A 27,115-nucleotide genomic window follows, 5' to 3' on the forward strand; every position below is an offset into this window, starting at 1 on the left:
CCAAAAGAAAAATTATACATGCTTGAAAAGGACTTTTTCCTATAGATTTTAAATTTTTAAAAATGATTTAATATTTTTTCCTTTCTCAAAATTGACATCTTCTCAAGTGCTAAAATAGATAATTGTAGAATTTTTTAATTATAATATACTATATCTAATAAAAAGACTATAAAATTTATATGAGAATATTCTTGACTTTAAGCTCTATAAAATGGTGTTTATATGTTATTTTAAAAATATTATTAAAAATAGTAAGAATCATTGAAACATCAGTATTCTGAAATAATTTTATTTCTTTAGTAATTGGATAGTTACTAGTATAAAACATGCATTTAATATACATTTCTAGTTGGAAAAGTGTGACACCATATATAACTTAGCTAGAATGAATTTTCCTAGATTACATGTTTGAATAAAATTGATTTTTATATAGAAATACTCAAATTTAGTCATTTTGATAAGTTAGCTTGAAAGTTGATATAGTTTTGTACTTTTAACCTTCTAGCACTACCAAGCATTCATATTTTGTTATATTGAAGCACTTCATCATTTGGTAGAAAATTCCAACAAGTGTAGATCTATCCATATTATCTTTAGTTCACCTTTCAAAAAAAAAGAAAAAATTGTTGGTGCATTTTACCTTGTTAAATTTAGGGCATGACAAAGGATGACTTATGCAATGTACTTTTAGAAGAGATAGAGTAAATAATTTGAGATATCCATGTTTGGAGAGATAAAATTCTTTTTTGCATTATAGATTCAATAGAAGAAAGATGGTATCTACATCACTCAATGCAGGTAAATCAAGGAGATACAAAAGAAGTTTTGAATGGAATATTCAAGACCAATTGGAACACCTATGTATATTAGACATAAGATTTCCAAGAATGATGATTCCAAAGAGGTATATTAGACCACATGCATATCAATGATTTGAAAAATACAATATGTAGTGCACACGAGGCTTGATATTTCATTAGCAATTTGTATGGTGGCAAGATTCTTAGAAAATCGTAAAGAAAATCATATGATGTCAATCAAGAGAATCATGAGGTATCCAAAGGGTACTAAAGACTATGGATTATGCTACAAGAAAGGAGGTAATTTATATTTGAATGCCTCCACAGATGTTGATTGGGTAGGAAGTGTTGATGACACGAAGATGGCTAATGGTGGAGCATTCTCTTTTGGGAAAAGACTAGTTTCTTGGACAATTAAGAAACATAATTGTATTTCTTAGTCTATAGCAGAAGTAGATTATGTTGTAGTAGTAGCTAATTATTCCAATCTTGTTTGGTTCAAGAAACTATTAGTAGGTATGAACCTAGAGATCAAGGATTGCGTGGTTATCATTTGTGATAACACTAGTACAATTATTATATAAAAGAATCTTGTGATGCATACCAAGACCAAACACATTGTAATAAGACATTATTGTCTAAGAGAATTGGTGCAAGATAAAGAGGTAAGATTGGAATTTGTGAATACTAAAGAATAAATTGTAGACATATTCACTTAGCTATTACCTAAAGATGCATTTGTGCATCTAAGAGGTAAGTTAGGGTTTATTCCCCTATTTGAAGCTCACTAAATGAAGTTAAGTGATCCATCAACAAGAACATATTGAAGACTAGTCACTTGATGTAGTATTCAAAAATGAAGGTTACATATGAATCAATACATGAGGTACATTGATATTTATTGAATATTGTCTTTGGCATAAGATATCAAGGAGGGAGAGTTTGATGTCAATATCACATATATTTTTCTTGGAGATATCAAAGAAGAAGAACTTGGTCTTATATCAAAGAAGGAAAGTTTTCTATCAAAATAAGTTATTGAAGACAAAGTTTTCTGACAGAGGAACAAAGTGAGGCAGAGGGATTTCACACTGATCAAGGGAGTTCTCATAAATGAGAATAAAATTAAAACTAAGGATATTTTTCCTTGTTGCATTTTTCTCTGAATTTTCATTGTGTTATGACATGTTGTGTTGTCATCAATGGAAAAAAGGGAGATTGTTGAGAAAAAATGGTTAATTATGTATTTGTCTTCAAGGGGTGAACCCACAATAGCAGGTTACACTTTTTTGCCTAAACTAACACTATACTATAAATTTTTAGGAAAACGTTCACTTTTAGATGGAAATTGCTATTTAATAGACATGAATTTGAAGATGAAGTAAATTAGAGTCTTTTAGGATTTTCTATTTAGAATTCAAATATATATTATTTTTAAAAAAATTGAATTTATTTGATTTAATAATTTTTTTCTCCTATGAAAATTTCTATGTTATCAAAAACCCTATTTTTAAAAAGTGATATTGTTTTTGACACATAACTTTTTTTCTACAATAGATATCAATGTGATTATTTCAATTTTAGTTTATTAATATCCATACTAGAATAATGGAGGTGATCTAATGTCTTTTTCCTTAGTATTTCATATTTTATTAGAGTTTAAAGTTGACTTAACACAAATTTGGACATAAATGGCTTTTGACATATGCAACTTATTATATATTTACTCAATTTCAAAATTTCTTGTTTTGATTGAAAGAGGAATCAAACACAGAAACTGTAGTTATTCTTAAAAAATTGTCTCCTCTTAGTTACTAATTTTCTATGAGCATCCAATATATTGGTTTGTTTGTTATAAAAAACCTTTGTTCATTTCACATGCAAAAATGTATATCTTAAAAATTCAAAATGTAGAAAATTCATAGTCATTAGCAAGCTCATTCATTATACTTCTATCATGCAAAATGACATGACCTCAGTGCTCCATCTGAACCTAGTAAGTGATTCTAGAAGCCGTGAAAACATATTAAATCTTCTTACACTTAGGGAAAACCCATATTTACCTAGTTTTCATAGAAAATAAATTTTGATTGAAACTTAAAACCCTAGTTTCTATAGAAAAAAAAAAGTGTCTGGTTTCTATCAAAACTAAAAACATTAAATGGTTTGGTCACACTTTCAATCAAAACTACATTAAGTAGTTTCGATTGAAACTACCTAATGTAGTTTCAATCAAACGTATAGTTAACCCTTAGGGATTTTTTATTAAAATAAAAATTTTCATATAAATAATTTTTATTTTTTTTTCAATTGTAATATTCAAATCCAATTAGATAATTCACACTTTAATTGGGATTAAGGAAATATTTTGCAACTTGTCTATTTTCAAATTTTGGGAAACAAATTATGACATGGGAAATAATGGTAAAAGTGAAAGTAAATATATGAAGAAGAACTACTGAACAAGAAGATGGAAATTGTTGAAAATTTTTAGTAGGATACTATAGGAGGAAAGGTATGTACATGTGCAATATTTTTCCAATGCATATTTAGTTCATATAGTTTCTACAGTTTTGTATTGTATACTTTTTTAATGTATATATTTAGGATTATGGTTTATCCAATTAAGAATATGGTAAATATAAACTTAGGGTTACTATTAACTTAATCTTAAAGGTTTATTGAATTATGAATAATTAGGATAAGGTTTTATTAAATTATGAATATTTAGGATTAGGGTTTATTACATTACATTTTTAAATTATAAATATTTAGAATTATGATTTATTACATTATGGTTTTAAAATTATGAATATTTAGGATTAGCTTACATTGTTATTATGGTGTTTTAAATTATTAATTTATCTTAGATGTAGTGAAATAGGAAAATCTATTAAGGTTGGAGAAAGTTCATCCCAAGTTCAAAAATGTATGTATGTACGCATCTGTTGCAAGTATGATCTCTTGATAAGTAGGAGATGATTTCCACAGCTAGTCAAATTGTGATGTGAATATCAGGATTTAACTGTGTGATTTTGAGTCAAACTCGATGACCCATGTTTCATGAGTAGTGATTCAACATGAATCCATCTCTCATGAGAATAAATGGAACACTTAGAACTCATTGGATCTAGGTGATGGTCACAGGGGTGAAGCACCGGGACTTCTCGGGAGGTCACCCATCCCAGTACTACTCCAGCTTGAGCGCGCTTAACTACGGAGTTTCCTCCACAGTTAAACCCAAAGCGTGCAACCCCATTTGCAAAACATTCACCAAGTGTTGTGCCTTATGAACCATTCATTAGAAAGCCCCTTAAGCTCATCAATTGATAAGTAGGAGATGATTTCCACAGCTAGTCAAATTGTGATGTGAATATCAGGATTTAACTGTGTGATTTTGAGTCAAACTCGATGACCCATGTTTCATGAGTAGTGATTCAACATGAATCCATCTCTCATGAGAATAAATGGAACACTTAGCACTCATTGGATCTAGGTGATGCTCACAGGGGTGAAGCACCGGGACTTCTCGGGAGGTCACCCATCCTAGTACTACTCCAGCCTGAGCGCGCTTAACTACGGAGTTTCCTCCACAGTTAAACCCAAAGCTTGCAACCCCATTTGCAAAACCTTCACCAAGTGTTTGACTCAAAATCACACAGTTAAATCCTGATATTCACATCACAGTATGATCTCTCTCTAGATTTCTACCTATCTAGAGGCAAACTTTATATCTTTATTTTTTAATTTTAGAGTTAAATCTCCTTAAAAAATTGTTTGATTTTATTTTTTATATCATGCACGTGTGCAATAGTAGATAATGAAAATGTTGGATAGGAGGAAATTGAAGATGAAGCAATGGATATCAAAGAAGGACCATCTATAAGTTAGATAAAATTGTGTTTAATAGTCAATTTCCTATGTATATACATATATGTGGACCCTAAGGAGAATTTGTATCTAAAGTCTTTATTTTAATTTTTCTTGCAACCCAAGATCAAACACCAAATGAGAATCTTAATCTAGCTCAAAGTTTGAAGAGAAAAATTAATCATACAAACATATATCATTTAACTGAAATGTATGTGGAAAATTTGAGAGAATATGCTAGTCAACCTACACATACTACAAAGAGGAAATTGAATGAAAATTCTAAAGCAATAATTGCACAATTTGAGAATCTTGATATAGTGGAGAAAACTAACCTATTATCAATTTCACTTCTTAAAGATGAATTAAAAGAGACATTGGAACTATTGGGTATAGATACAAGTGTTAAAAAAGGAAGACTTGTAAACTACAAAAATATATTGCTGAATGTGTTGAGGAAGGGTTACATTCCATTAGGAAAAAACTACATCTGTAGCTAAATCCATTGTAAGAAGAGTGATATCGACATCTATTTTAAATAAGAAATTATGGCGAAAAAGACAGATATCTTCACTATCATCTCATATTGGGTATAGTCAAAAGATGATATTTTATTATAAAAAGAAGAAGAATCAATTTGGATGATACTTCATTCGAAGGAAATTGGGTGTTAATGTGTAGAGTTCCTTGATATGACAGGATTGTGGAAATAATTAAGAATTTGGTCATTAAAAATCTTGGATTGATAATACTCATCCTTCACCAAATAGAAGAGATATCACCAAGAATAGGATTGGGCCTAAGGAGTATCTTCAACATGCAAAACATTGGTTGGATGTCACACAACATGAGTTGTATCTCTCATTTTGTAATTTAAACTTGGACACAAAGATTGGACATTTAATGTTTCAAAGATTGAAACCCTATTTTGTGAAGATAAATAAATCTTTTACAACATACTATTGTTGATATCATGTTGAATTTGGTTTGTACTATAAAGGGTTCACAAATATGATAGAAGAAAGTAGTGGTTCTCAAAATTCTTTTCATTAATGACTAAGCTGATTCATAACATCAATCTTATGGGACAAACCAAATGATCGTTCAATTTGTGAAATAGATTGCATAAGAGAAACTTGTGAAACTTGTGATAACCTAACCAAATTTCCTTTGAGAGATGAAGATACTAATATAACAAGGATGTTAAAATTTTAGAGATATAAGTACATAAAAGAAAAAACAAAAGTTGGAAAAGAATCAACAAGGTTGGAATATGTAGAGGATGACATACCTATTGGAGAATTTATGTCAAATTTTAAGAAATTTATTCAACCATAAATACATTGTGCTTTTTTTTTCTAAGTGACAAGTAGAATAGTTTCAAACACTAAGAGAAACTTTTTCACTCTATAAAATTTTATCTATTGTTGACTTTGTAGAGAATTACTCCATTTCCCAAAAGTAACTTCAAGCAAAATACTTCTAAATAGAGTAGGTTACTATTATGGTTCAACTGTTTTATTGACATGCACAAATTGATTTGTATGGTTTGGAAAGTATAGATCAAGCATGAGTCATCAAACATAGTATCACTTTTAATACATTAGTGATGACAAAGAACATGACATGTGCATTTTAAGGAACATCATTTGAAGATATTTTTTGATTATTTGAAAAACAAGGGCCTAAAAATGGAAAGGCATTTTGTATGGTCAGATGGATGTGCAACACAATTTAAATCCACTAGATCATTTTATACATTATGTAGATATTATTGATACCTTAAAATAACACAAATTTGGAGTTTTTGAAGAGTGAACATGGAAAGAGTGAGCATGATGGTGTAGGAGCTTGTATCAAATGTGCTTTAGGAGAGTATCAAATGGACTATAAAGGATATCACATTAAAAGATCTCATGATGAGTTGAGTTGTGCAAAGCACATTTTATAGTGCCAGCAAATAAAAATAACACATCATCATAAGCAGATTGAGTCATACCTTTTAGAGTATTTTGTAAGGTATTATGTATAAATTAATTCAAAAATTATAATTGAATCAATTTTATATTTAATGTGATAAATATGATAACTAAATTAATTTACACACATGTGTTTAATACTGATTTTTTATATGTATGTATGAACCTTACATTCAAGTGTCGATAGAAGATCAATGCATGCATGCACGAGGGTGGAGAAGACATGATCTCTACATTTAGTTATGAATATAAATAGTAATGTGTGGTCATTGTACACAAGAGAATACTCATTCATTTTCCTAATTTCCTTGATGAAAATTATGATGGTTGTATTAATCAAGAATGCAGATATGTGAGTGAATGAAGTTTGGTCCTACTAGATGTTATCAGTACGAATGAGTTTGAGGATGAAAGCTATGATGATATCACATTGATTTCTAGTCATTATGGAAATATTTCAAGAATAATTAGAGTTGAAAAGTATGTATTTCATAATTTTCACACACACACACACACACACACACACACACACACACACACACACACACACACACACACACACACACACACACACACACACATATGACACATAGAAATTTTATATATACACTTTGTGTAGGAAATATTTGTGCAGTTGTGGTAGAATTCAAAAATGTAGAAGGTGTTAGCTATTATTTATTGCATTGTACCATACAAGGAGAGAAGCTAACAAAGACTAAAAAAAGTGATAGAAATATGTTTCCCACAGGTTAGTATATAGTTGAATCATGTACGTGTATGTATATCTATGTATTTTATGAATTTAAATTTATTGACTTATTTGATTCACCTGTATGCAAGTTTTGTTGTTGTACATGGATCATATTTGAAGAAAAATAGAGTACTTGAGAATGGGATTCATTTCATTGATTATCAACCTAACAATAAGGTACATTAGTATAGTAGCCATGTTATTCCCACTAGTCTAACTCTACGTCTAGTCAAAGGACCTAGAATACCACTTGTGCAAAAACAACAATATGTGACTAAAAAAACTACTAAAATTTATATACATGTGACTAATAGTAGTTAATATCTAGTCATCTATAAAGCTAGTAAATTTATTACTAAATGAGTCTAGTCACTTATTTGATCACTAATTTTGATAAATAATTTGGTCAAATATTTCACATATTTAATCATATATTTGATAGTTGATTTAGTCACATATTTAATGGTATATTTAGTACCATATTTAATCACATATTTAGTATATTTACTCATATAATTGGTAGTGTATTTAGTAGTATATTTAATAATATATTTGGTCACATATTTAGTAGCATATTTGGTAACATATTTGGTAGTGAATTTGGTCATAATAGAGCGTGATGGAATCAAACCACCATCCCCTACTTGTAAAATAGGTGCTCTTCCATTGAGCTAGCACCCTTTAAAGAATACATAATAAATTATTATTTGTTTCATTCCATTCCCAATATAGCACCCAAAAAGGTTACGGGCCTACATTTCTTGAAATGAGGGCAACAAGGAAACACCCAATCAAAACAATAGTTTAAAGGCTTCTTTTATTTTAAAAAATAATTTCAGTTTGTCAAACTTAAATCAACCAGAAGAAAAGGGAATTGGGTTAATCAATTTTAAATTTTAAATCTATTATTTAATATTTATTTACTATTAATTCCTATTTCAAAGTTGCTATTACACACAAGCCTAAGCTTTTACTTTGACTTTTTTTTGTCAGTATAGGTTCTTGAGACAAGATTAAGATCATTCAAGAATTATGGCTTGTTTGTTTGGCTTCCACAAGCATCTTATTTATAAGAAAATCTCCCCAGTCTATATGAAAATCCAAGGATCATTTACATAATTAAATTGTAATGAAAGTTTAAAACATTAATATGCATATTGTTGCTGCTATTAATATCTCAAATTAAGTTAAACATATTCATAGTACACCAAGGCAGTTGTCTAAGTGAGTGCATTCTAATGTCTTTAAGGGTTCTTGTAAAGATCTACTTGCACAAGAGCACAAATTTTATAAAAATTTCCTCTAAGGGAGCAAACTCATGTACTAGAAAATGACCTTCCTTAGTAGCCACTAAGATAATGTGATAATCACACCAAAAATTATTTGCAAGTAATGATTTCTAGTTGCATCTAGTGTAAGAGGGTGTGAATAGTTCAACATTATTTATTAAACTAAGTTATTGGGCATGATTCAAATAAAAAAAGATTTGTGACTTTTTTTTTCAAATAGAAGCCATTGTAAAGGTGCTTTTAGTATGGGAATGCATCTAAGAAACCTTGTTATTTCTGGTAAACTATCCAAAGTATTACACAAGCACCCCCTTAACCAAGCAATGCCTAGACTCACATTCAATAATCAAAATTAGTTTAAATAACCTAAGAATCTTTGGACAATAACTATTCAAAATGTTGGATAAACACAAATAGCTATTGTTTCACATTTTCATACATCAACATATAAAATATGTCTTTCAATTCTTAATCAAGGAAACTAAAATAATTTACTTATGTAGTTATAGAGGCTAGAACATGCGAAGATCTCAATAATCATATATTTCATGTGTTCCAGTTGATCTTGCTACAAGAGACTAAAGTGCAATAACTATGTTGATATTAAAAGAGATGTAACTCTATATATCTTAACCAAATTAAGAAATTATGCAGCCACAAAGAGATGGAAAGCTGAATTTTTATTCTTTAATGAAATCTATTGGTCATATAAGTTGAGGATCACAACCCAGTAAAATAAAGTACAAAAAATGTAGTGATGACTGACTATATACAATAAATGTGGCATAAATATCAAACAAGGCATAAGCATAGCTATATGTACATAGATTCTCATATACAGTGCTTCTTATGGTCAGAATCTAGTGTGTTGCAAGACTTTTGATAGCCAAGTCATGTTCCAAAAATTGCATTGCCAATAAAAAAGCACATTGGTGCTTCTACTAATGTAAAGTCCCTCATTGAAAATCATAAATCCAAATACAAATCAAGGATTATTGAGGAACGCAATATGGTAGATTGGTATACAAGAACTTGAATTACTAATAACACAAAAGATGGATATATAATAAATTACATTGAGACAAGTTGAAGCATCTATTGAGCTTCAAGATGTTAGTGAAACCACAATCCATGCTAATGGATCTTAATACAACTGACCTCAAAGGGGATTGCTATAATTTGACCATGCTCACATAAATACCATTGGAAGGCAATTACACTACTACCCTTGAGTTAGGATCCTCTACTTGGAGGGGAACCATGTCTCTTTCTTGAGGAAATAGGTATTTTATTTAATAGAAAACTAGAAATTTGATTCAAATAGGCTATATTTAGACAGTAATAGTATGTAGCTTGTCTATATTTATTGTTTGTAGGTAAATCATGAAAATTTTAACAATGAAATAATTCAAGTACAAGTGAAAAAGAAGTCAAGCTTGAATTACTATGCAAAGAATTATGATCAGACAATCTTGTAGTTACAACTCAAATTAAAGAGACATTTTAATATTTCAATGCATGTTGAGATCATGCAAGTGTGATCTTAAAGTGCTTAGAACATAGAGTATCTTGATTTGTAAATATTGCAAGCTAATACATAGTAAACAAATCCCTTGAAATATTTTAGCTTAAAACCCAATACAATTTTACTATTTAAACTATTTATCAGTATGGGCTTACCAACAAGAATCAAAATTAAAAAATCCTAATACCTATCAAAATGGTTGGTTCCAACTGCATCAAGCCTATCTATAAAGATGACACAAGGATCTTTTTGTTTTGCAAGTTGAAATGCATCCTGAACAAGTTTTGCACTATCTTTGATAAAAACCTAAATTGAAAATATGTATACAATAATTAGCATTAGCCACTCTTACAAACAAAATATAGATTGAGGATTTTTGTGTAACTAAAGTCCAATGGTGATCAAGAAAGAACTTTTTAAAGTAATTCAAATCAATTCATTTGATGAGCTTGAAAGTTTTATAAAAATAAAAGACACCATTACTTTTGATTACAATGAGAGTCATTAATATAAATGATACCTCATTGTGAGAAATAAGGCCAAATGTGTTCTACTTGACTTCAAGAACCAATGTCCTATTGGGGGTGTATTAGTACTCTAAGATTTTATCATTTTGAAACCATATTAAACAAAAATAAAGCAACTACCAAGATGTAAACAGAAAAATTCTCATGGAAAACCCTTTCTCTTAGAAGACCACAATGTATAATAGATTTCATTAAGGAAATGGTCACCAACTTAGATTATATAAGTGAACACCAAATTCTATAAACTAAGAAACAAACCTCAAATTGAGCACCAACTCAACAATAAAACTCTCATGTGTAGACAACTGTGTGAGGTATCCACACAAGTTGGGTACTATATCAAGTACAACAAATATGAGAAATAATAGATAGAAAAACCTATAAAGAATGCAACATAGATTAAAAATAAATAAGGTATATTTATAGTTAAAATGCTATAAACATATTTTTACACTACCTGTTGTGCTACCATAGCATGCTAAGGATCATTGGGTTCTGGTGTTGAAAGTAAATCTTGTAAAGAAAATAGTGCAGTCTTTAGTGTAAGTGTTAGATTCCACTAATCTTTTAAAATATCAAAAAATATTACACTATTTTGACTACTGATGTTATGATTCCTACATAGATGTCATGGTTAATGGGAAGTAGAATACAATTTCGATTGCATTATTGTTAATAGAAATAACATGCTAAAAGTATTCATTACAGTTCTCCTTATGGAATATAAAACAATATTATGGAACTAACATTCTTAAATCATTGAAGACCAATAAAAGATAAATATCCAAGTGGAATTTCTAGTACCCAAAGTCTGATACATTATAATTATGCCATGGATTATTTTATGTTTCATGTGATTGTTTAAATAATTCTCTACTTTAGTTCTACTACAGAATCATAGTGATAGCTAGAAATAGTAGCACATGCAATGGGACAAGAAAATGGCTATAGTAAATATATATCAATCTTAAGCATGTCATTTAGTGATGCAACAAGATACCAAAAATCTTTGACCAAATCTAGTAATCATTTTCTGCATATAAAGGAGAGCAAAAATGCAATTAAGAACATGAAACATACTTATAATTCATGATGTGTGTCCATCGAGAAAGAGTGCCACTAAAAAATATTCAAAATATGAAGCTCACTTATAAAAATCATTGAATCTAGAAATCCATTGAAATTTCCCACAAATACACAAAGATGGTGCTCTTAAATAAAATAAAAAATTTAAAAAAGTGTTGCCAATCCAAACATCCAAAATATTTAGTGGACAGAAAATACTAGGAAGATAGCCAAAATGTTTATTGTGGAACATCTAGTCATCTGATCATTAGATGTACATTGTAAGCTATTACACTTGATTTAATTTTGGTCCCTACCACACCATATATATCTTGATGAAATGCCAAAAGAATATACATTATAAGAAACTCACAATTTTACTCCTACAACCCTCTCAACTTGATGGTAGTTCATGGAGAGTGTTCCAAGATGTTGATGCCAACAATGATTTACCAAGTTGAATCCAAAATCTAATAAACAATGTTGATTCAAACAATAATTTGCATAGTTGAGAAGGTAAGCAACAACATTCTATAAAGTAATCTAATTGCTAAGTACAATACAATTTTTGTCATGCACAAAATTTACAAGGAAAAACACAACCAACAATTTTTTTTTTAGGTGAACTAATGTATAGAACATACACACATGTACTTTGTTATGCACATTCTATAAAATATGGGGTGCTTGAAAAAAATCATGTCTCTCAAGAATGTTAGACTGTTACTTTATTCAATGTTGGGGCTAATTAATTTTAATTGTTGTGGAAGAATTGGCTTTACATTTGAAACCTTGGACTTCAAGTTTCCAAGGTGACTGATTTGGTTTCCTAACGTTCGTTGGAAATCTAATTTATAATGTGAGAGGTAGGTTAGGGTATCATATTGATTCTACATCCAAACCTCAAAATAAGACATTATGTATATGAATGTGAAGTAAAAATTTAGTATCAATGAGGCTGCAATAATTCAATAGCTCACAGATGTGGTTACATTTATAATTTCTCTAGATGTTTCAGTTTTCAAGTCATCTTACCATATATATATATATAAATATCCTAAATTTGTCACATTCTATATTCAATTCTATTCTAGTACATTATTATATAGGTATGACTATTTCAATGAGTTTCTTACATTTCACCATTTATTAACCTTGATCATATTGATGGCTTCTACTTAGCTACCATAGACCAAACTATTAGATTTATTACCAACTATTTTATTTTTAAGAATATATTTGTTTTCTTATTTATTATTGTTATTATTATTTTTATTTTACCATAATTACTCATATAATACTTCCCCTTTTGTACTTAAAGTTTAAATTAAATACACTTTGTATGATATCTTCTAAAGTGATACTAAACCTATGTAGCTATTTAATACACCAAGTACTTCTAAATATGCATGCAAGAATTATATAAGAATTTTATACAAGTGTTTATTTAACAATAAATTTTCTAAAATCTAATCATAAATCAATTCTTAATTTTAGCAACCCTACTACCAAACTTTCGTATGATCCATGATCCTTACTAATCAATAATTAAATTACTTTATTTATGACATTAATATTTACCACTAACTTCACATCTTAAATCCTAACTACACTTACCTAAATCCCACTTCCTAACACTAATGCTTTACTATTATATCATACTACTAGCAAACATTAATAATTAATCCAGTTAATTAGAATTGCATTCCCTACTACCTATCTTGCCTTTCTACTAGAAATCTTACACTTAATCCAAACATCATTAATTTACTAAGGACCTATAATTCTATCTTTATTTGCCGAAGTTCCTACTATCCCCATTTTCCTAGTATTAACCTTTACCATGAAACTACACATGTTCCCAACCACTTAAATATTATTTACACCTTTGCAAACTTTCAAGGAAAAATCCCTGATTTGGGGTCACATGCTCCCTAATTTCTACCTTCCCACCTAACATTTTTCCATCCTAAAACTGCACCCTTCTCCCAAGTGCCTAACTTCCTATGGTGATATGCTGATTTGTCCCATTGATGGGATTGCCTAGGGGGGAGAGTTTTTACCTAAGTCAGAACAAGGTAACAATTATTACATTGAAGCATGTGTTTGACAAGGCATGAAGCACCTAGGGAGATGGGTAATAGTCTTTACATGTTGGAGGCATTGACTTCACTTTTTTGTTGAAGGATAGGCACCTAGTTTTGGACCCTTTTTCAATCTTTTGAGATTGTTTTATTTATATTTTTATTGTTTAATTTTATTATTATTTCTTGATGGTGATGTTTTCCCTTCTAGCGTTCTACCTAGGTCTAGCCTTTTTGTGATTTTTGATTTGACATAACCTCCACACTCATTATAAAATTTTTTGTGTGTTATTTTTCAATATAGTGGCATGTGACTCATAGGAGTCTTTTCTTACATTATTTATAAACTAGGTATTTTATTTATTTTTTGAATCTTATCCCTTAGCTAGGATATTGTTTTATAAATATTTTATGCACTAGATTCCTAGTATATTATTTATGAATAAAAAATTGATCTGTAATAAGAGTGACTTTAATTACTTGTCTTCATACAAACTCCATAGGACAAAAAGTGCACCTACAACATATCCTTCCTTTTAGACTAAGATTATGAGTTACATTTCAATTTCTTTCCTCTCCACTACTATGGGATTTAGAAAGTTTTCTAAGTGATATATGAATAAAACTACTACCCATTAATGAATTAGTATTATATAACTCAACTTTAAGACTCATGTGTAGAAACCTAGGTTTGAAAGTTTTTCCAAGGAATGCATTAAAATCATGCACTAGATTACTTTCTTAAAAATGAATTATTTTTGCGTGCATGGACATATGCAATAATGGAAATTTTATTCTCATTACATTAAGCGCAAAATATATTATTTACAATGATTCCTCTCATCCCATTTAAACAAGTATTTCATTGACTTTCTGACATGAAGAAATTCTCAACCTTTCTATGCATTAAGTTTCTTAGACCTACTTATATACAAGAGCTATCTACCACACAAATTTTCTAAAATGAAAAATACTACTTCACTTGATAATTTCCAATAAAAGAGATACATCCCTTACATGAACTATTTCATTCTTCAGACACAAAATGAAGGTACTATATTCACAATACCAACTACATGCATGTCGTAGTCGATATGCTACATCTCCACATTTCCTTTACATTTTAGAAGCAAGATAATGAGAATTGAACCTTAATAACACATAACAAAATAATATAAAAAAGATGAACTCATCACAATCCTTGGTTTGCAGATAATGTCAAGGGAAGGTCCTAACTTCTCCAACATGTTCATTTCCACAACCTACACAAAACAACACCAACTGGAAACAATGGAGGCTCACCTCCCATCCTAGGCTTCCATGAAGCCACCCACCACAAAGGGGAAACAAGACTCAAATGGTTCACACTCAAACATGTCACAATATGTGCAAAACTCAATCTCACAATACATTTATGAAACCCTCTAGGCTTTAACACAATGATTCGCGATTGGAATCATGAAATAATGGGTGAAGGTAGGCTCTCCAAAAAGGAGAATGCCATATCCATCTACACACATATATTTGTGAATACATAATGCCCCTTCAAGTCTATCAAATACATCCTCCTCATCACATAACTATAATTATACCTCCCATAATACAAATTCCTCTTCAAGTCTATCAAACAAGGCATATGGCTTCAATGGAGCCCATACTTCATGAACAACAAAACCATCTCCAAGAGGAAAATCTCTCAACTTCAATGTTGAGCCCAACTAACCCCTTCACCCAAGGCTTCTCTTCCCTTCCAAGGGTGAGTGAAACCTTCACACCCATGAACAAATTCAACATTCAAAACAAAAAAGATGAAAAAAAAAATCCAAGCAAATGCATGAAACTCATTGCAAAATTACAGCACAACAGAAAGATTACAATAATAATCCATGATTCTATAACAACTTTTTATACTTGTAGATTCATTATGCAATGCTAAAAAAAATGGTCATGGTTAGAGCATATACCTTCGTCCAAGCTAATGGAAGTGACAGATGATGAAGAGCTCCCTTAGCTTCCCTCCAAAACTCTAACTATCTCTAAATTTAGAAAGTGGGTGAACACCCTAGTAGTTTGTCCAAAACTCCCTAAAAAGGCTTTCCCACTAACTCTTTAGGAAAAACATCAAGCCATTCCTTCTCACACACTTGTCTCTCCTAACTTTGTTATATTTGACTTAGTGGAAACAATAGAAACATTATCACATCACTAGAACTAGTAGTAGGAAAGGTAGTACCTAGAGAAAAGTCACCTAAAGTTAAGACTAGAGAGGTTGGGTCTTACACTATAGTTTATGACTTTGATTATGATTTGGATTTTTCTGATGGAGTATATTATGCAAGTTTTTTATATTTGACCTAGTGGGAACATAGAAAGTAATTCATGTGACAGCTCCATTTTCGAATTGATGAAAGAATGCATGAGTAAAGGGGTCCCCTAGTCTAGCTAGGAAAAAACATGATCAAATTAGGTCCCTAACATGTTATACTATCATATGGGTGACTTATTTTCACACCAAAGGAACTTTAGGACCACCTAAAGACCTTACAAAACCCTAGTCAAGTCTAATTTCTAATTTCCCTTGATTGTGACCCATCCTACCCCTTATAATGTTGGTATACATAGTCATTAACAAGATAATTAGTTTTAGGTTAAAATGCTACCATGACCAAAACCCTAGGTGACATGTCATTAACACACAAATATCCACAAATGTCAAGTGATACATAAAAGAACATTCCACATCATCATGACATGTCCCTAATGCATGTTTGAGATTAACAATTTCACACACAAACAAACTTACATTTACAAAATAAAATACATCATAATGAAGCTTTTGAATCTTCCAAAGATTCACCTTGGCTATACCATGTTCAGATAAGTTTGGAACTATTTTCCCCCAATGATTTCCATGGTTCCACTTCCTACACACTAAACTCGAGCATTAGTACTCCAAGGAGGTCATATAAAATACACATCATAAATGTGTACAAATTCAAATGTTACGTTTAATCCATATTAAGATAATTGAATGAAAATTCTTAACTTATTCATTTCAAACAAGACATTCAAAATGTTAAAATATTTAAATTTGCACATCAATTTTAACATACTTTAATTGTCATAATCAAGTTTTATTCCTCAATCATTTTCATATAAAGCTTTTAAAATGATAAAATGTCATAATCTGCATATCAACATTAATTTTCTATTCAAATGATCCAACTAATATTCCTAACCACATCCTAATCCATTTCCTATCAAAATGATGAAATGTTGGGTCTATATTGCTTAATCAACCAATATGAAAATTAGTTTCAATTACATACCTTACATCAAAACTACCAAAATGTAATCATCACAACTACTATACTTGATTCAATTAAATATAGTTTGATTATTAAAACTATCTCATTATCATTATGATATATTACATGATTAGGCTTATATCTCAAAAATCACTAATGTTAGGGAATCAAGATGTTTTCATAAGCATGTCTACATAGGTTCAAAATTAGTCATTATGTAAACCCATTACTACTTGGATGACAAATTGACTTATTATATTTACATCATGTCAATCTCTACCAAGTAGTCCTTATCTAAATTGATAACAATTTCTATTTATAATTATTATTAGTACTCACAAAGGAAGGTGTTAATTCTTCTTTTTACAATGGCCTCCTAAAAAAACTATCCTAATAGATCATAATGTACTATAAACCCATTGGCATTATTTTCTAAGTTATAACATCTCAAGTCTTTATTTCATAGGGTCTTAACTTACCAACCCGATACAATTTTGAATACAATACTTGTGACAATACTGACTACAATGTACATCTATCTCAACTAAGATCTTAGGTTCAATATCAATAATAATGATGCCACTCATGAAATACCTAAATCTTGGAACCTACTTATCATAATTCTATCATAGAGTGTATGGTAATAGTCTATACTTCATGCATGAGAGATAAGAACATGCCAATTCACCTCCTTATGCTTCTTAGTTCTAACTATGCTCATGTTATTCTTACATCTTCCCCCCCCCCCTTGCTTTTTACTTCTTGTTGGAAGTCATCCAAAATTAGGAAAATTTCATTCATTAAGAGGACTTTCCTACCCATAGCATAAATGGTCCAATCTTAGAGGTATTTATACAACATTCATAACAAATTTATGTCTATACCTAACTTAATTTAAGAGACTATAATACAAAGTCCATGACATGGACAATGTTTTTCCCTATGATTAATTACTACACAATTATATTGATTAGGTATTACCCATCATTAGTGTATCTACCATAATCCTCAACTACAGACATAAGTATCCCTTACATAATTCATTACTTGGGAGAAGAATTTCTTAAAGTTTTTAAAGGTTTTCAGGGATTACAAAAATGCTAACAATGTATTTAAAGATCATTCTAACATAATGCAATCTCATTTTTTTAGGTCAAGTCATTCATTTCTATAAATCCTTATTGTCATTAATTGATATTATTACCATTTACCAATTGAGAGAACTTTCAGATAAGGTGTTACTTACTCAAATTTGTTTCTTTTTCTTAGTTATTCTTTCCCTAATGTTCATTTTCTTGGTAATTCTTATTTCTATAAACACAAACCTATGCTTGTTAATTATTTTATTTCAATATTCTTATTTTCACTATTAATTATCATAGACTAACTTTATTCTTTACCATCCTATGTTATTTACTCTCCTAGACACTGACTAAGTTTTATGACCGTAGTCCAAAATTTAACTTGATGAAAAATTTCATCCCTTGATGGGTTTGTTTATTTTCCATTAGTATTCCAATAATTCAATTGTTTTTAGTTAAATATCCAATTTTACTTACTATTTGTCAAATGTAGACACTTGTTTGTCACTATGTACTGTTTTGTTTGGCATAATTATTTGATATTTGGCAAATTATCATATCACACGATTTCTATTCTAAGTTCCTTACTCTTACTTTGATTGTTCTTCTAGTTTCTATTACCATGGTCTTATTCATTGTTGAGATGATTACCCATCTTACTTAAACATAGCAACTCAAATTGCCATTAAATATTTTATGACTTTTAATACTCTTACTTAAGGTTCCTAGCATGGTGTCTATTCAACAATCTATTCTTATGTTGTCTCTGGTTTGAATGGGTTTATAAGAGGGTATTGGTGTTCCAAGGCCCAATCTAAAAGTTTTATATCCTATAATCATAATGATCTTATGGAAACCCAATCTCCTACACAAATTATCAAGAATACCTCTTAGCATGGTCATTTCACAAATTGTACTACAACACATTTATCCATAAGAAAATGTCTCATATATAACTTAAATCCAAGATACAAAAATAACCAATTAAAAGAAAATAAATACAAGTGTGGCCACAATGATATATTTTCAATTAAAAACAAGGGACCTCCTCGAGGCAGTGGGATCATAACAAGAAATCAACAAAACAAATACTCAACATAGCTAACAAAATAAATTAGGAGAAATAATGATGCAAAATTTTAAGAATAGTATAGTCATACCAAGGTATCTTGATGGGAAGAAGAAAAAGGTTGTCTTATAGTCACAATAAAAAATCTATGATGCCCCCAGTATTTCTTGGAAATGAACATAAGTACATTCCAAACTCTTATTGTTGATGGGTTTGTCAAGTCATGAAACTCATTCTTCAACAGCGTATGCTTCTTACCTTTTTGTTTATTGCTACTAAAAGTTGTTTGGAGGCAAGAATTCTACCCTAATTACACTAACAACCCATTCACTATACAAAAAGGATCAAGATTTTTATCACACACCTTGGAGTATGATACTAGAGGGTGACAACAAGAAGGACCAAGGAGATAACTCTATATCAATCTATCTTTTTAACAAGGGCCATTCAAGGTTTAATGATTAATCTTGTGAGGAATGATTTTTCATTAAAAATTTGAAACAGGTATGTTAGTTTTTTGTGACATGCTAGAGGAGTACTATACATACTTCATAATTCTTTGGGGTTCAAAAAAAATTTTGCTCCTATTTTATCATGTCTTATTAAGATAGGTGTATTGTAACCCTAAAACTTACCAATATTTTATATAAGATAGCTTAGGTTTAGGGATTTTGTGAAAATGCAATGTATAATGGAATAGGTTGGATGATTGTGCAGGTGGACATAGGTGAACCCCATTAAATCTATGTGTTATCTATGTTTTGATGGTTTTTCTTCTTTTGTTTTTGCATTTAAATGTTTATTTGCATATTGTTCCAGATCTATGAAATCCTAACAAGGTATTACATCTAGGGTACTTATGGAGCTAACATCTTTGAAATATGACATTGCAAGGGACATCTCCTACTCCATATTCTACTATATAGCTTTCATTTTCAAAAATATATAGGGTCACTATCATGATAGTTGAGTCATAAAACATTACCATCAACCTATATTATTCGACCATTTTTCTCTTATATTTGTTATACTTATAGAATTTAATTATGAGTATGGTGTCAATACAAAGGAAAAAAAATTAGTTCATGAAGATTCCTCAATTTTATGTAAGGATATACTCTTATTGATAAGTCATAAATTTTCCCAATCCTTTCGAATCCTGCTATGTCTTGAAAAACATTCTTTATGTGTCATATGATCATAGTTCACTTAGATATTATAGATATTAAGGGGGTGTTATAAAAATTTCCTTACAGAGACATACTGTCTATTGCCATAAAATTATTTACTTCCTTTAGTGTATTATTATGTTGTTAATATCAGATCATTTTATATTATTAGTCATTTAAGATCTCTTAGCCTTGAGTTTTTAGGTTCTCACTTGACTCATTCATGGAGGTCACTAGTTTGAAAGATAAGTTCATTGAAGTCCTCTTTTTCCTTACTAACATTCAAGTTGTATATTCATTCATGGACCCAATAATGCTTAGTGTTGCAAAATTAGCCTTTTAGACTAGAATGCTATGCCCAAAATTTATAAGACAAAACAACCAACAATTTTTTTTTTTTTCAAGTGAACTAATGGATAGCACATACAGAACGGTACTTTATTATGCACATTCTATCGACTATGGGGTGCTTTTAAAATAACTCATGTCTCTTGAGAAGATTAGAGTATTACTTTATTCGATGTTTGGGCTAAATAATTCTAATTATTATGGAGGAATTAGCTTTAAATTTGAAACCCTAGACTTTGAGTTTCCAAGGTGACCGATTTGGTTTCCCAACATTCATTTGCAATCTAAGTTATAACATGAGAGGTAGGTTAGGTTATCATTTTGATTCTACATACAAACCTTGAAATAAGAAATTACGTATATCAATGTGAAGTATAGATTTTGTATCAATGAGGTTGCAATAATTCAATAGTTCACAGATGTGGTTAAGTTTATAATTGCTCTTGATGTTTCAATTTTCAAGTCATCTTACCTTATATATAAATATCCTAAATTTTTCATGTTCTATGTCCAATTCTATTCCAATACATTATTATATAGGTATGACTATTTTAATGAGTTTCTTACATTTCACCCTTTATTATCCCCGATCATATTGATGGCTTCTAGTTAGGTATCACTGATTAAACTATTTGATTTATCCCCAGCTATTTTATTTATTAGAATGTATTTGTTTTCTTTTTTATTATTGTTATTACTATTTTTATTTTACCATGAATACTCATATAATACTTCCCCTTTATACTTAAAGTTTAATTTAAATACACTTTTTATGATATCTTCAAAATCAATACTGAACCTACATAGCTATTTGATATGCCAAGTACTTCTAAATATGCATGCAAGAATTATACAAGAATTGTATACGAGCACTTATTTAACAATAAATTTTCTTAAATTTAATCACAAATGAATACTTAATTTTAGTAACCCTAATACTAAACTTTTGTTTGATCATTGATCCTTACTATTCAATAATTAAATTACTTTATTTATGACATTAATATTTACCCCTAACTTAACATCTTAAATCCTAACTATAGTTAACTACATCCCACTTCCTAACACTAACACTTGACTATTATATCATACTACTAGCTGACACTATTAATTAATCCATTTAATTAAAATGATATTCTCTACTACCTACCTTTCCTTTGTACTAGCAATCTTACACTTAATCCAAACATCTTTAATTTACTAAGCATCTATAATTCTATCTTTATTTGCCTAAGTTCCTCCTATCCCTATTTTCCTAGTATAAACCTTTACCATGAAACTACACATCTCCCCAACCACTTAAATATTATTTACATCTTTGTACCCTTCCAAATGAATTTCCATGGTTTTGGGTCATGTTCTCCCTAATTTCTACCTTCCTAACTAACCATTTTCCTTCCTAAAATTGCACCCTTCTCCCAAGTGCATAACTTTTGAGGGTGATGTGCTAATTTTTCCCATTGATGGGAATGCCTAGGGAGAAGATTTTTGACCTATGTCAAACCAAGGTAGTAATTACTATATGGAAGCATGCATTCAACAAGGCATTAAGTGCCTAGGGAGATTCATAATGGTCTTTACATGTTGGAAGCATTGACTTCCCTTTTTCCTGGAAGGATAGACACCTAGTTTTGGGCCCTTTTTCAATGTTTTGAGTTTTTTTAATTTTATATTTTTATTTTCTAAATTTTTTATTATTTCTTGATGGTGATTTTTTCCCTTCTAGGGTTCTACCTAGGTCTAGCCTTATTGTGATTTCTAAACTAACATAACTTTGACATTCATTATTAAGAAAAAAATTGTGTCGTTTTACAATATACTAGCACATGACTGATAGGAGTCTTTTCTTACATTATTTAGGAACAATGTATTTTATTTATTTTTTGAATCTTATCCCTTACCTAGGATATTATTTAAAAAATAATTTATGCACTAGATTGCTAGTATATTCTTTATGAATAAAAAATTGATATGTAATAAGAGTGACTTTAATTACTTATCATCATACAAATTCCAGAGAACAAAAAGTGAACCTACAACATGTCTTTCCTTCTAGACTTAGAGTATGATTTACATTCCAAGTTCTTTCCTCTCCACTAATATAGAATTTAGAGAATTTTTTCAGTGATAGATTAATAAAACTATTGTCCATTATTGAATTAGTATTAAATATTACTTAATTTTAACACTCACGTGCACAAACCAAGGTTTGATTGTTTTTCGAAGGAATGACTTAAAATTATGCAATAAATTTCTTTCTTAGAACTAAATCATATTTGCATATATGAAAAAATACAATAATGTAAACTTTATTCTCATTACATTGAACACAAAATCTATTCTTTACAATGATTCCTTTCATCCCATTGAAACAAGTATTTCATTGACTCTCTCTCACATGAAGAAATTCTCAACTTTTCCTTACCTACTTATATACAAGAGCTATCTAGAATGATGAATATTACTTCATTTGATAATTTTGAACAAAAGAGATACATCCCTTACATGAACTATTTCTTTCTTCCTACACAAAATGAAGGTACTATATTCACAATACCAACTGCATGCATGTCATAGTCCATATGCCACATCTCCACATTTCCTTTACATTTTAGAAGCATGATAACGAGGATTGAACCTTTATAACACATAAATAATAAATAAAAATAAAAGATTAACTCATTACAATCCTTGGTTATTTGATAATTTCAAGGGAAGGTCCTAACTTCTCCAACATGTTCATTTCCACAACTTGCACAAAACAACACAAACCAAGAACCATGGAGGCTCACCTCCCATCCCAAGCTTCCATGAAGCCACCCACTAAGTAGGGAAAAAAAGACTCAAATTGTTTACACTTAAACATGTCACAATGCATGCAAAAATCAATCTCACAATACATTTACAAAACCCTCCAAGGTTTAACACAATGATTCACCATTGGAATGATGAAACAATGGGTGTAGGTGGGCTCTCCAAAGAGGAGAATGCCATATGAATACACACAGATAGATTTGCAATTGCATAATGCCCCTTCAAGGGTATCAAATACATCCTTCTCATCACATCACTACACTTATACATCCCATAATACAAATGGCTCTTCAAGGCTATCAAACAAGACATATGGCTTCAATGGAGCCCATACTCCATGAACAACAAAACCCTCTCCAAGAGGAAAAACTCCCAACTTCAATGTTGAGCCTAGTTAACCCCCTCACACAAGTCTTCTCTTCCCTCCCAAGGGTGAGTGAAGCCTTCACACCCATGAACAAATTCAAAATTCAAAACAAAGACACCAAGGAAGAACACCAAGGAAATGCATGAAACTCATTGCACAATCACAACACAACACAATGCTTACAATGACAACTTTTCATACTTGTAGATTCATTATAAAATGCTAAAACAAAATGGTCATGGTTTGAGCACCTAAATTTGTCCAAGCTAATGGAAGTGATAGTTGATGAAGAGCTCCCTTAGCCTCCTCCAAAACCCTAACTATATTTAAACTTAAAGAATGGGTTAACACCCCACTAGTTTGTCCAAGGCTCCCTAAAAAGGATTTCCCACTAACTATTTTGGCAAAAACATTAAGAAACTCCTTCTTAAACACTTGTCTCCCCTAGGTTTTCAATATTTGACTTAGTGAGAACATAGAAAGGAACTCATATGACAACTACATTTTCGAATTGATGGAAGAATGCATAGATAAAGGGGTCCACTGGGCTACCTATGCAATAAAATGATCAAAATTAGGTCCCTAACATGTTATACTATCATATGGGTGACTTATTTTCACACCAAAGGCACTTTGGGACAACCTAAAGACCCTAGAAAACCCTAGTCAAGTGTAATTTCAAATTTCCCATGATTATCACCCATCCTATCCCTTGTCAGGTGGGCTTACTTAGTCATTAACAAGATAATTAGTTTTAGGGTAAAATGCTACGATGGAAAAAATCTTAGGTGACATGTCATTAACACACAAAAATCCACAAGTGTTAAGTGACACATAAAAGAACATTCCACATCATCATGACATGTCCCTAATGCATCTTTGAGATTAACAATTTCACATACAAGCAAGCTTAAATTTATGAAATAAAATATATCACAACGAGGCTTTTGAATCTTCTAAAGATTCACCTTGGCTATACCATGTTCACATAAGTTTGTAACTTATTTCCCCCAAATATTTTCATGGTTCCACTTCTTGCACACTAAACTCAAATATTAGTAGTCCAAGGAGGTTATATAAAATACACATCATAAATTTATATGATTTCAAATGTTACATAATGCATATTAAAATAATTCAATAAAATTCCTTTACTTAATCATCTCATAGAGGACGTTCAAAATATTAAAATGTCAAAATCTACAAATCAATTTTAACATATTTCAATTTCCATAATCAACTTTTATTTCTCAATCATTTTCTTATAAAGCTTTTGAAACATTAAAATGTCAGAATATGCATATCAACATTAATTTTCTAATCAAATGATCAAACTAACATTCTAAACCACATCCTAATCCATTTCCTATAAAAATGACAAAATGTTGGGTCTATATTGCTTAATCAACCAGGATGGAAATTATTTTTGATTACATATCTTAGGTCAAAACTACCAAAATGTAATCATCACAACTAGTATACTTGATTTGATTAAAAATTGTTTGATTACTAATACTATCTCTTTATCATTATGAGATATAATTACATGATAAGGCTTATGTCTTAAAAATCACTAATGTCATAGAATTAGAATCTTTTAATAATCATGTCTGCATAGGTTCAAAATCAATCATTAGTCATCACAAAGGTGGGTTAATTCATCTTTGTACAATGCCCTCCTAAAACAACTATCATAATAGATCATAATTTACTATGAACTCATCGACATAGTTTTCTAAGGTATAGCATCTTAATTCTTTATTCCATAGGGTCTTAGCTTACCAACTTGATAAAATTTTGAATATAATACTTATGACAATAATGACTACAATGTATATTAGTATCAATTAAGATCTCAAGTCCAATATCAATAAGAAGGATGCCACTCATGAAATACCTAAATCTTGAAACCTACTTATCATCATTCTATCATAAGGTTATGGTAATAGTCTGTACTTTATGAATGAAAGACAAGAACATGACAATTCCCCTCCTTATGTTTCTTAGTTTTAACTATGCTCATGTTATTTAGGGTTTATAACATGGTACTAGGGAAGGGACCTTACAATTTTCATATCTTTTAACACATACTTGATGGTCTACAATTACTATAAGAGTAAAATGTGAAACTAAGAAGATGATATTTTACCTTACTAAAGACTAGAAATATTTTATGGAAAATGTTTATATCTACACTCTATCACATTTCTTCATGTGTTGTGCTTCAAACTTCTTCATTCACTACACTTAATGTTCCTTTATGCAGTACACATTACATTTCCTCACACACAAGCATGTTTGCATGCATTTCTACATAGAAAATTATAATCTATAGATATGCATGTATTTCTATCAATATAAATGCACACATGTAGAAGCTAATGATGCATGCATTATTTACAAAAGGTGCAAGTGGTATAAGGTCAAATGTCTTGTTCCATTAGAACATCAATTTGCATAGGTCAGAAAGAAAAGGGTTGTTCTTCTATTTAAATATAAAATTAGATCATTTATTTCCCTCAATATCTTCACTTATGTTTGGATCATCTTTGAGAATACTAGTGAATAGCCCCTTTCTCCAATATTCTAGCAAGAGACCTGTAGTTTTAGAATATTGTAAGTCATTTTCCTCATGATTGTTACAATTTTAAGAAATTCTCTCCCTTATTTTGTACTAGTTTTATTTAAATTGTAGTAGTTATGTTTATATCTAATTTGGTTTCCATTGACCAACTATCAATATGACCTTTTAGTTTTGTCTTTGCAAACTCTGCTCTAGGTAGATTAGTAATTTTCCCATAGTCAAAATATTATTCTAAATCAAAGTCCAATCTTTCATCTCTTCACAATTCAAGCTACCAAATAATTAGGAAAAGTAATTTTACTTTCCTTTCAAATTTTAGAAATAGCCTTTATCATTATTTCCTCCCCATCTTCCTTTTTTCTCGGTTATACTCAATTGTTCCATTGTCTTGCACATTGTCACTTTCATCAAGTTTACTACTAAGGGTTGAACAATTCCTCAATTCTTTCTGTCAGATGGGAACACATGTATCCATACTTCTTCA

The 27,115-nt window shown here is 30.1% G+C and overlaps 1 pseudogene; it reads left to right on the forward strand.

Moving 5' to 3' along the window:
- Window positions 1-27,115, forward strand: part of LOC149539103 (O-fucosyltransferase 30 pseudogene) — a 147,870-nt pseudogene that overhangs the window by 119,056 nt on the left and 1,699 nt on the right.

The sequence above is a fragment of the Cupressus sempervirens genome, chromosome 9, assembly GCF_028749045.1.
Source record: "Cupressus sempervirens isolate cs-2001-9-10 chromosome 9, ASM2874904v1, whole genome shotgun sequence".
Lineage (NCBI taxonomy): Eukaryota > Viridiplantae > Streptophyta > Pinopsida > Cupressales > Cupressaceae > Cupressus > Cupressus sempervirens.